Here is a 12,180-nt window from a genome sequence, read left to right on the forward strand (position 1 = left end):
CTTTTTAACAGTGCTTTGGTTAGCAGTACCATACAACTCTCACACAGTCACTATCTCTTCTAATCGATGCAAGATCACATAGATGTCTTTTAAAATGCAATTTCTGTGTCCCTCACGTGGTAATGTCTTTCACAATGCTATATCTTTGTTTTATGGTAAAACAATTTGATATGGTATACATATTGGACCAGTCTTACTGTACATTCTAGTAACGGTAAGCTGGCGTGATACTAGTGAAACACACTGGAAACAGTACACAGGCCAGTCACAGTGTACCAGCATTTGGGTCCAGTTTTGTCTAGCCGACGTTACCTTACATACTAATTACAGTAAATAGGTGTGCTACTGGAGAAAGACACAAGTAACAGCATGCAGGCATTTGTTTCTTACACATATTACTATCAGTAAGCACACATGCTACTGTCCAAACTCAGTTCTAAAACTGCAGAGACTTCTGTTACAGTATAAGGACATTTGTGAAAGCATTACGGGCATACAGTGTCCACACACTCACATCTTTGCTGCTGTACAGGCACACAGTGTTTCTTAAAGCACAACAAATCAGCTGTGCTGTGGTAAATACAGTGGAATTTAGAAACTTGTGATTTGTTTACCTATGTATTTTTTCTTTGCACCTGCAATTTCTGCTATATGCTCAATTATTAGAAGCAATGCTTGTTAATAAATCCATGCCGTAAAACATTATCTGTGTGCTGCACACTACAGAATGTAGAAAGATGTATTAAAGTACACAGTATCATGCTGTGTACACAAATTTCAATTTGTCCCTGTGTGCCAATGTACGAACTCTTGTTTTACTCGAATTGATCCATGGTGCAGTTACTGGGCGTGAGTGTGAAAACTGTTAATTTTCGCACAACAGTCTTAAGGATGCACATAAAACTTTGAGCTATTTTGTTTAAATAGTCGTTTTAGTGTGAAATACTTTCAATAAATCCCCAAGAATTGTAGAAAGTGATATAGAAAGAAATTGAAAGCTTCTTTCATGTGTGAAGGGGGCACCCAGATTGATCCATGGTGCAGTTACTGGGTGTGAGTGTGAAAACTGTTAATTTTCAACAAGAGTCAAAAGGATGCACATAAAACTTTGAGCTATTTTGCTTAATTAGTCGTTTTAGTGTGACATACTTTCAAAAAATCCCCAAGAATTGAAAAAAGCGATACAGAAAGAAATTGACAGCTTCTTTAAAGTATTAAGGGGGCACCCGGATTTGAACCAGGGACCTCTTGATCTGCAGTCAAATGCTCTACCACTGAGCTATACCCCCTTGTTGTACTATCTGGAAGTGGATGGACTAGAAACTGCTGCTGTGGATCTCATCAGAACGGCTTCCTCTTTTATAGGCTCTCTATACCACCTGCTGATTTATTAGTCACAGGGTCTGGGACACAGCCTGACTCATGCCCCTGGCTACAAGCTGATGGACACACTCAACACACCTGATGCTTACCTATTCACACCAAAATACATAGCATGACAGCAGGTCCTAGGCCAAGGGTGCCAATTCACTCTCAAGCTTACTCTTGCTTCACTAGTCACAGGGACTGCTATGGAGACTGGCTGCTGGTCCTTTCACACAACCCTCTTACGGACGCAGATAAAACCTAAAACTCTTTTTAATTAGTGGTTTTTCTGTGACATACTTTCAAGAAATCTCCAGAAATTGAAATAAGTAACAGAGAAATTTTTTTTTGTTCCTTAAAAGGAGAAGTGGGAAGCAAGACTTGAACTGGGGACCTCTTGATCTGCAGTCACATACTTTACTGCTGAGCTATACACATCCTCTTTTCCTGAAATATGCCTTCACACACACCTTATTACTGCGAGCAGCAGGCTGTAGAGTGCAGACGTCACATATAATACCATGGACTCTGACTAGCACTGAGTTATACCTACTCTGGGATTCCAGCTGTGGGACTAGCTTACTCTCTTGTCTACTCACCATGCTGGAAGTGAGAGTGAGTCTTACTCTCTTCTGCAATCACTCTGTGCCCTAAATTTCAGTCTTAGTCTCTCGTCTGCTCACTCTCTGCAGTAAGTGTGCAAAGCTGTCAGTGACTCAGCCAGTCTAAGCCTCCTAGCTCATTTAAAAATCCACTGCCTCAGACATTGACAGAACACAACTCTAGTGAGGAAAGACTTCTTTTTAACAGTGCTTTGGTTAGCAGTACCATACAACTCTCACACAGTCACTATCTCTTCTAATCGATGCAAGTTCACATAGATGTCTTTTAAAATGCAATTTCAGTGTCCCTCACGTGGTAATGTCTTTAACAATGCTATATCTTTGTTTTATGGTAAAACAATTTGATATGGTATACATATTGGACCAGTCTTACTGTACATTCTAGTAACGGTAAGCTGGCGTGATACTAGTGAAACACACTGGAAACAGTACACAGGCCATTCACAGTGTACCAGCATTTGGGTCCAGTTTTGTCTAGCCGACGTTACCTTACATACTAATTACAGTAAATAGGTGTGCTACTGGAGAAAGACACAAGTAACAGCATGCAGGCATTTGTTTCTTACACATATTACTATCAGTAAGCACACATGCTACTGTCCAAACTCAGTTCTAAAACTGCAGAGACTTCTGTTACAGTATAAGGACATTTGTGAAAGCATTACGGGCATACAGTGTCCACACACTCACATCTTTGCTGCTGTACAGGCACACAGTGTTTCTTAAAGCACAACAAATCAGCTGTGCTGTGGTAAATACAGTGGAATTTAGAAACTTGTGATTTGTTTACCTATGTATTTTTTCTTTGCACCTGCAATTTCTGCTATATGCTCAATTATTAGAAGCAATGCTTGTTAATAAATCCATGCCGTAAAACATTATCTGTGTGCTGCACACTACAGAATGTAGAAAGATGTATTAAAGTACACAGTATCATGCTGTGTACACAAATTTCAATTTGTCCCTGTGTGCCAATGTACGAACTCTTGTTTTACTCGAATTGATCCATGGTGCAGTTACTGGGCGTGAGTGTGAAAACTGTTAATTTTCGCACAACAGTCTTAAGGATGCACATAAAACTTTGAGCTATTTTGTTTAAATAGTAGTTTTAGTGTGAAATACTTTCAATAAATCCCCAAGAATTGTAGAAACTGATATAGAAAGAAATTGAAAGCTTCTTTCATGTGTGAAGGGGGCACCCAGATTGATCCATGGTGCAGTTACTGGGTGTGAGTGTGAAAACTGTTAATTTTCAAAAAGAGTCATAAGGATGCACATAAAACTTTGAGCTATTTTGCTTAATTAGTCGTTTTAGTGTGACATACTTTCAAAAAATCCCCAAGAATTGAAAAAAGCGATACAGAAAGAAATTGACAGCTTCTTTAAAGTATTAAGGGGGCACCCGGATTTGAAACAGAGACCTCTTGATCTGCAGTCAAATGCTCTACCACTGAGCTATACCCCCTTGTTGTACTATCTGGAAGTGGATGGACTAGAAACTGCTGCTGTGGATCTCATCAGAACGGCTTCCTCTTTTATAGGCTCTCTATACCACCTGCTGATTTATTAGTCACAGGGTCTGGGACACAGCCTGACTCATGCCCCTGGCTACAAGCTGATGGACACACTCAACACACCTGATGCTTCACTATTCACACCAAAATACATAGCATGACAGCAGGTCCTAGGCCAAGGGTGCCAATTCACTCTCAAGCTTACTCTTGCTTCACTAGTCACAGGGACTGCTATGGAGACCGGCTGCTGGTCCTTTCACACAACCCTCTTACGGACGCAGATAAAACCTAAAACTCTTTTTAATTAGTGGTTTTTCTGTGACATACTTTCAAGAAATCTCCAGAAATTGAAATAAGTAACAGAGAATTTTTTTTTTGTTCCTTAAAAGGAGAAGTGGGAAGCAAGACTTGAACTGGGGACCTCTTGATCTGCAGTCACATACTTTACTGCTGAGCTATACACATCCTCTTTTCCTGAAATATGCCTTCACACACACCTTATTACTGCGAGCAGCAGGCTGTAGAGTGCAGACGTCACATATAATACCATGGACTCTGACTAGCACTGAGTTATACCTACTCTGGGATTCCAGCTGTGGGACTAGCTTACTCTCTTGTCTACTCACCATTCTGGAAGTGAGAGTGAGTCTTACTCTCTTCTGCAATCACTCTGTGCCCTAAATTTCAGTCTTAGTCTCTCGTCTGCTCACTCTCTGCAGTAAGTGTGCAAAGCTGTCAGTGACTCAGCCAGTCTAAGCCTCCTAGCTCATTTAAAAATACACTGCCTCAGACATTGACAGAACACAACTCTAGTGAGGAAAGACTTCTTTTTAACAGTGCTTTGGTTAGCAGTACCATACAACTCTCACACAGTCACTATCTCTTCTAATCGATGCAAGTTCACATAGATGTCTTTTAAAATGCAATTTCTGTGTCCCTCACGTGGTAATGTCTTTAACAATGCTATATCTTTGTTTTATGGTAAAACAATTTGATATGGTATACATATTGGACCAGTCTTACTGTACATTCTAGTAACGGTAAGCTGGCGTGATACTAGTGAAACACACTGGAAACAGTACACAGGCCAGTCATAGTGCTCCAGCATTTGGGTCCAGTTTTGTCTAGCCGACGTTACCTTACATACTAATTACAGTAAATAGGTGTGCTACTGGAGAAAGACACAAGTAACAGCATGCAGGCATTTGTTTCTTACACATATTACTATCAGTAAGCACACATGCTACTGTCCAAACTCAGTTCTAAAACTGCAGAGACTTCTGTTACAGTATAAGGACATTTGTGAAAGCATTACGGGCATACAGTGTCCACACACTCACATCTTTGCTGCTGTACAGGCACACAGTGTTTCTTAAAGCACAACAAATCAGCTGTGCTGTGGTAAATACAGTGGAGTTTAGAAACTTGTGATTTGTTTACCTATGTATTTTTTCTTTGCACCTGCAATTTCTGCTATATGCTCAATTATTAGAAGCAATGCTTGTTAATAAATCCATGCCGTAAAACATTATCTGTGTGCTGCACACTACAGAATGTAGAAAGATGTATTAAAGTACACAGTATCATGCTGTGTACACAAATTTCAATTTGTCCCTGTGTGCCAATGTACGAACTCTTGTTTTAATCGAATTGATCCATGGTGCAGTTACTGGGCGTGAGTGTGAAAACTGTTAATTTTCGCACAACAGTCTTAAGGATGCACATAAAACTTTGAGCTATTTTGTTTAAATAGTCGTTTTAGTGTGAAATACTTTCAATAAATCCCCAAGAATTGTAGAAAGTGATATAGAAAGAAATTGAAAGCTTCTTTCATGTGTGAAGGGGGCACCCAGATTGATCCATGGTGCAGTTACTGGGTGTGAGTGTGAAAACTGTTAATTTTCAAAAAGAGTCATAAGGATGCACATAAAACTTTGAGCTATTTTGCTTAATTAGTCGTTTTAGTGTGACATACTTTCAAAAAATCCCCAAGAATTGAAAAAAGCGATACAGAAAGAAACTGACAGCTTCTTTAAAGTATTAAGGGGGCACCCGGATTTGAACCAGAGACCTCTTGATCTGCAGTCAAATGCTCTACCACTGAGCTATACCCCCTTGTTGTACTATCTGGAAGTGGATGGACTAGAAACTGCTGCTGTGGATCTCATCAGAACGGCTTCCTCTTTTATAGGCTCTCTATACCACATGCTGATTTATTAGTCACAGGGTCTGGGACACAGCCTGACTCATGCCCCTGGCTACAAGCTGATGGACACACTCAACACACCTGCTGCTTCACTATTCACACCAAAATACATAGCATGACAGCAGGTCCTAGGCCAAGGGTGCCAATTCACTCTCAAGCTTACTCTTGCTTCACTAGTCACAGGGACTGCTATGGAGACCGGCTGCTGGTCCTTTCACACAACCCTCTTACGGACGCAGATAAAACCTAAAACTCTTTTTAATTAGTGGTTTTTCTGTGACATACTTTCAAGAAATCTCCAGAAATTGAAATAAGTAACAGAGAATTTTTTTTTTGTTCCTTAAAAGGAGAAGTGGGAAGCAAGACTTGAACTGGGGACCTCTTGATCTGCAGTCACATACTTTACTGCTGAGCTATACACATCCTCTTTTCCTGAAATATGCCTTCACACACACCTTATTACTGCGAGCAGCAGGCTGTAGAGTGCAGACGTCACATATAATACCATGGACTCTGACTAGCACTGAGTTATACCTACTCTGGGATTCCAGCTGTGGGACTAGCTTACTCTCTTGTCTACTCACCATGCTGGAAGTGAGAGTGAGTCTTACTCTCGTCTGCAATCACTCTGTGCCCTAAATTTCAGTCTTAGTCTCTCGTCTGCTCACTCTCTGCAGTAAGTGTGCAAAGCTGTCAGTGACTCAGCCAGTCTAAGCCTCCTAGCTCATTTAAAAATCCACTGCCTCAGACATTGACAGAACACAACTCTAGTGAGGAAAGACTTCTTTTTAACAGTGCTTTGGTTAGCAGTACCATACAACTCTCACACAGTCACTATCTCTTCTAATCGATGCAAGTTCACATAGATGTCTTTTAAAATGCAATTTCTGTGTCCCTCACGTGGTAATGTCTTTAACAATGCTATATCTTTGTTTTATGGTAAAACAATTTGATATGGTATACACATTGGACCAGTCTTACTGTACATTCTAGTAACGGTAAGCTGGCGTGATACTAGTGAAACACACTGGAAACAGTACACAGGCCAGTCACAGTGTACCAGCATTTGGGTCCAGTTTTGTCTAGCCGACGTTACCTTACATACTAATTACAGTAAATAGGTGTGCTACTGGAGAAAGACACAAGTAACAGCATGCAGGCATTTGTTTCTTACACATATTACTATCAGTAAGCACACATGCTACTGTCCAAACTCAGTTCTAAAACTGCAGAGACTTCTGTTACAGTATAAGGACATTTGTGAAAGCATTACGGGCATACAGTGTCCACACACTCACATCTTTGCTGCTGTACAGGCACACAGTGTTTCTTAAAGCACAACAAATCAGCTGTGCTGTGGTAAATACAGTGGAATTTAGAAACTTGTGATTTGTTTACCTATGTATTTTTTCTTTGCACCTGCAATTTCTGCTATATGCTCAATTATTAGAAGAATTCTTGTTAATAAATCCATGCCGTAAAACATTATCTGTGTGCTGCACACTACAGAATGTAGAAAGATGTATTAAAGTACACAGTATCATGCTGTGTACACAAATTTCAATTTGTCCCTGTGTGCCAATGTACGAACTCTTGTTTTACTCGAATTGATCCATGGTGCAGTTACTGGGCGTGAGTGTGAAAACTGTTAATTTTCGCACAACAGTCTTAAGAATGCACATAAAACTTTGAGCTATTTTGTTTAAATAGTCGTTTTAGTGTGAAATACTTTCAATAAATCCCCAAGAATTGTAGAAAGTGATATAGAAAGAAATTGAAAGCTTCTTTCATGTGTGAAGGGGGCACCCAGATTGATCCATGGTGCAGTTACTGGGTGTGAGTGTGAAAACTGTTAATTTTCAACAAGAGTCATAAGGATGCACATAAAACTTTGAGCTATTTTGCTTAATTAGTCGTTTTAGTGTGACATACTTTCAAAAAATCCCCAAGAATTGAAAAAAGCGATACAGAAAGAAATTGACAGCTTCTTTAAAGTATTAAGGGGGCACCCGGATTTGAACCAGGGACCTCTTGATCTGCAGTCAAATGCTCTACCACTGAGCTATACCCCCTTGTTGTACTATCTGGAAGTGGATGGACTAGAAACTGCTGCTGTGGATCTCATCAGAACGGCTTCCTCTTTTATAGGCTCTCTATACCACCTGCTGATTTATTAGTCACAGGGTCTGGGACACAGCCTGACTCATGCCCCTGGCTACAAGCTGATGGACACACTCAACACACCTGATGCTTCACTATTCACACCAAAATACATAGCATGACAGCAGGTCCTAGGCCAAGGGTGCCAATTCACTCTCAAGCTTACTCTTGCTTCACTAGTCACAGGGACTGCTATGGAGACTGGCTGCTGGTCCTTTCACACAACCCTCTTACGGACGCAGATAAAACCTAAAACTCTTTTTAATTAGTGGTTTTTCTGTGACATACTTTGAAGAAATCTCCAGAAATTGAAATAAGTAACAGAGAATTTTTTTTTTGTTCCTTAAAAGGAGAAGTGGGAAGCAAGACTTGAACTGGGGACCTCTTGATCTGCAGTCACATACTTTACTGTTGAGCTATATACATCCTCTTTTCCTGAAATATGCCTTCACACACACCTTATTACTGCGAGCAGCAGGCTGTAGAGTGCAGACGTCACATATAATACCATGGACTCTGACTAGCACTGAGTTATACCTACTCTGGGATTCCAGCTGTGGGACTAGCTTACTCTCTTGTCTACTCACCATGCTGGAAGTGAGAGTGAGTCTTACTCTCTTCTGCAATCACTCTGTGCCCTAAATTTCAGTCTTAGTCTCTCGTCTGCTCACTCTCTGCAGTAAGTGTGCAAAGCTGTCAGTGACTCAGCCAGTCTAAGCCTCCTAGCTCATTTAAAAATCCACTGCCTCAGACATTGACAGAACACAACTCTAGTGAGGAAAGACTTCTTTTTAACAGTGCTTTGGTTAGCAGTACCATACAACTCTCACACAGTCACTATCTCTTCTAATCGATGCAAGTTCACATAGATGTCTTTTAAAATGCAATTTCTGTGTCCCTCACGTGGTAATGTCTTTAACAATGCTATATCTTTGTTTTATGGTAAAACAATTTGACATGGTATACATATTGGACCAGTCTTACTGTACATTCTAGTAACGGTAAGCTGGCGTGATACTAGTGAAACACACTGGAAACAGTACACAGGCCAGTCACAGTGTACCAGCATTTGGGTCCAGTTTTGTCTAGCCGACGTTACCTTACATACTAATTACAGTAAATAGGTGTGCTACTGGAGAAAGACACAAGTAACAGCATGCAGGCATTTGTTTCTTAAACATATTACTATCAGTAAGCACACATGCTACTGTCCAAACTCAGTTCTAAAACTGCAGAGACTTCTGTTACAGTATAAGGACATTTGTGAAAGCATTACGGGCATACAGTGTCCACACACTCACATCTTTGCTGCTGTACAGGCACACAGTGTTTCTTAAAGCACAACAAATCAGCTGTGCTGTGGTAAATACAGTGGAATTTAGAAACTTGTGATTTGTTTACCTATGTATTTTTTCATTGCACCTGCAATTTCTGCTATATGCTCAATTATTAGAAGCAATGCTTGTTAATAAATCCATGCCGTAAAACATTATCTGTGTGCTGCACACTACAGAATGTAGAAAGATGTATTAAAGTACACAGTATCATGCTGTGTACACAAATTTCAATTTGTCCCTGTGTGCCAATGTACGAACTCTTGTTTTAATCGAATTGATCCATGGTGCAGTTACTGGGCGTGAGTGTGAAAACTGTTAATTTTCGCACAACAGTCTTAAGGATGCACATAAAACTTTGAGCTATTTTGTTTAAATAGTAGTTTTAGTGTGAAATACTTTCAATAAATCCCCAAGAATTGTAGAAACTGATATAGAAACAAATTGAAAGCGTCTTTCATGTGTGAAGGGGGCACCCAGATTGATCCATGGTGCAGTTACTGGGTGTGAGTGTGAAAACTGTTAATTTTCAAAAAGAGTCATAAGGATGCACATAAAACTTTGAGCTATTTTGCTTAATTAGTCGTTTTAGTGTGACATACTTTCAAAAAATCCCCAAGAATTGAAAAAAGCGATACAGAAAGAAATTGACAGCTTCTTTAAAGTATTAAGGGGGCACCCGGATTTGAAACAGAGACCTCTTGATCTGCAGTCAAATGCTCTACCACTGAGCTATACCCCCTTGTTGTACTATCTGGAAGTGGATGGACTAGAAACTGCTGCTGTGGATCTCATCAGAACGGCTTCCTCTTTTATAGGCTCTCTATACCACCTGCTGATTTATTAGTCACAGGGTCTGGGACACAGCCTGACTCATGCCCCTGGCTACAAGCTGATGGACACACTCAACACACCTGATGCTTCACTATTCACACCAAAATACATAGCATGACAGCAGGTCCTAGGCCAAGGGTGCCAATTCACTCTCAAGCTTACTCTTGCTTCACTAGTCACAGGGACTGCTATGGAGACCGGCTGCTGGTCCTTTCACACAACCCTCTTACGGACGCAGATAAAACCTAAAACTCTTTTTAATTAGTGGTTTTTCTGTGACATACTTTCAAGAAATCTCCAGAAATTGAAATAAGTAACAGAGAATTTTTTTTTTGTTCCTTAAAAGGAGAAGTGGGAAGCAAGACTTGAACTGGGGACCTCTTGATCTGCAGTCACATACTTTACTGCTGAGCTATACACATCCTCTTTTCCTGAAATATGCCTTCACACACACCTTATTACTGCGAGCAGCAGGCTGTAGAGTGCAGACGTCACATATAATACCATGGACTCTGACTAGCACTGAGTTATACCTACTCTGGGATTCCAGCTGTGGGACTAGCTTACTCTCTTGTCTACTCACCATGCTGGAAGTGAGAGTGAGTCTTACTCTCTTCTGCAATCACTCTGTGCCCTAAATTTCAGTCTTAGTCTCTCGTCTGCTCACTCTCTGCAGTAAGTGTGCAAAGCTGTCAGTGACTCAGCCAGTCTAAGCCTCCTAGCTCATTTAAAAATCCACTGCCTCAGACATTGACAGAACACAACTCTAGTGAGGAAAGACTTCTTTTTAACAGTGCTTTGGTTAGCAGTACCATACAACTCTCACACAGTCACTATCTCTTCTAATCGATGCAAGTTCACATAGATGTCTTTTAAAATGCAATTTCTGTGTCCCTCACGTGGTAATGTCTTTAACAATGCTATATCTTTGTTTTATGGTAAAACAATTTGATATGGTATACATATTGGACCAGTCTTACTGTACATTCTAGTAACGGTAAGCTGGCGTGATACTAGTGAAACACACTGGAAACAGTACACAGGCCAGTCATAGTGCACCAGCATTTGGGTCCAGTTTTGTCTAGCCGACGTTACCTTACATACTAATTACAGTAAATAGGTGTGCTACTGGAGAAAGACACAAGTAACAGCATGCAGGCATTTGTTTCTTACACATATTACTATCAGTAAGCACACATGCTACTGTCCAAACTCAGTTCTAAAACTGCAGAGACTTCTGTTACAGTATAAGGACATTTGTGAAAGCATTACGGGCATACAGTGTCCACACACTCACATCTTTGCTGCTGTACAGTCACACAGTGTTTCTTAAAGCACAACAAATCAGCTGTGCTGTGGTAAATACAGTGGAGTTTAGAAACTTGTGATTTGTTTACCTATGTATTTTTTCTTTGCACCTGCAATTTCTGCTATATGCTCAATTATTAGAAGCAATGCTTGTTAATAAATCCATGCCGTAAAACATTATCTGTGTGCTGCACACTACAGAATGTAGAAAGATGTATTAAAGTACACAGTATCATGCTGTGTACACAAATTTCAATTTGTCCCTGTGTGCCAATGTACGAACTCTTGTTTTAATCGAATTGATCCATGGTGCAGTTACTGGGCGTGAGTGTGAAAACTGTTAATTTTCGCACAACAGTCTTAAGGATGCACATAAAACTTTGAGCTATTTTGTTTAAATAGTCGTTTTAGTGTGAAATACTTTCAATAAATCCCCAAGAATTGTAGAAAGTGATATAGAAAGAAATTGAAAGCTTCTTTCATGTGTGAAGGGGGCACCCAGATTGATCCATGGTGCAGTTACTGGGTGTGAGTGTGAAAACTGTTAATTTTCAAAAAGAGTCATAAGGATGCACATAAAACTTTGAGCTATTTTGCTTAATTAGTCGTTTTAGTGTGACATACTTTCAAAAAATCCCCAAGAATTGAAAAAAGCGATACAGAAAGAAACTGACAGCTTCTTTAAAGTATTAAGGGGGCACCCGGATTTGAACCAGAGACCTCTTGATCTGCAGTCAAATGCTCTACCACTGAGCTATACCCCCTTGTTGTACTATCTGGAAGTGGATGGACTAGAAACTGCTGCTGTGGATCTCATCAGAACGGCTTCCTCTTTT

The 12,180-nt window shown here is 40.2% G+C and overlaps 6 non-coding genes across 6 annotated transcripts; all 6 read right to left on the bottom strand.

Moving 5' to 3' along the window:
* Nucleotides 1-1,217: 1,217 nt before the first annotated feature.
* On the bottom strand, nucleotides 1,218-1,289 carry TRNAC-GCA (transfer RNA cysteine (anticodon GCA)). Its single transcript has one exon. It is a non-coding gene; the product is annotated as a tRNA-Cys (tRNA).
* A 2,092-nt stretch (nucleotides 1,290-3,381) lies between these two features.
* On the bottom strand, nucleotides 3,382-3,453 carry TRNAC-GCA (transfer RNA cysteine (anticodon GCA)). Its single transcript has one exon. It is a non-coding gene; the product is annotated as a tRNA-Cys (tRNA).
* A 2,092-nt stretch (nucleotides 3,454-5,545) lies between these two features.
* On the bottom strand, nucleotides 5,546-5,617 carry TRNAC-GCA (transfer RNA cysteine (anticodon GCA)). The gene has a single exon. It is a non-coding gene; the product is annotated as a tRNA-Cys (tRNA).
* Nucleotides 5,618-7,708: 2,091 nt separating this feature from the next.
* TRNAC-GCA (transfer RNA cysteine (anticodon GCA)) lies at nucleotides 7,709-7,780 on the bottom strand. Its single transcript has one exon. It is a non-coding gene; the product is annotated as a tRNA-Cys (tRNA).
* Nucleotides 7,781-9,872: 2,092 nt separating this feature from the next.
* TRNAC-GCA (transfer RNA cysteine (anticodon GCA)) lies at nucleotides 9,873-9,944 on the bottom strand. The gene has a single exon. It is a non-coding gene; the product is annotated as a tRNA-Cys (tRNA).
* A 2,092-nt stretch (nucleotides 9,945-12,036) lies between these two features.
* TRNAC-GCA (transfer RNA cysteine (anticodon GCA)) lies at nucleotides 12,037-12,108 on the bottom strand. Its single transcript has one exon. It is a non-coding gene; the product is annotated as a tRNA-Cys (tRNA).
* Nucleotides 12,109-12,180: the final 72 nt, after the last annotated feature.

The sequence above is a fragment of the Pleurodeles waltl genome, chromosome 4_1, assembly GCF_031143425.1.
Source record: "Pleurodeles waltl isolate 20211129_DDA chromosome 4_1, aPleWal1.hap1.20221129, whole genome shotgun sequence".
NCBI lineage: Eukaryota > Metazoa > Chordata > Amphibia > Caudata > Salamandridae > Pleurodeles > Pleurodeles waltl.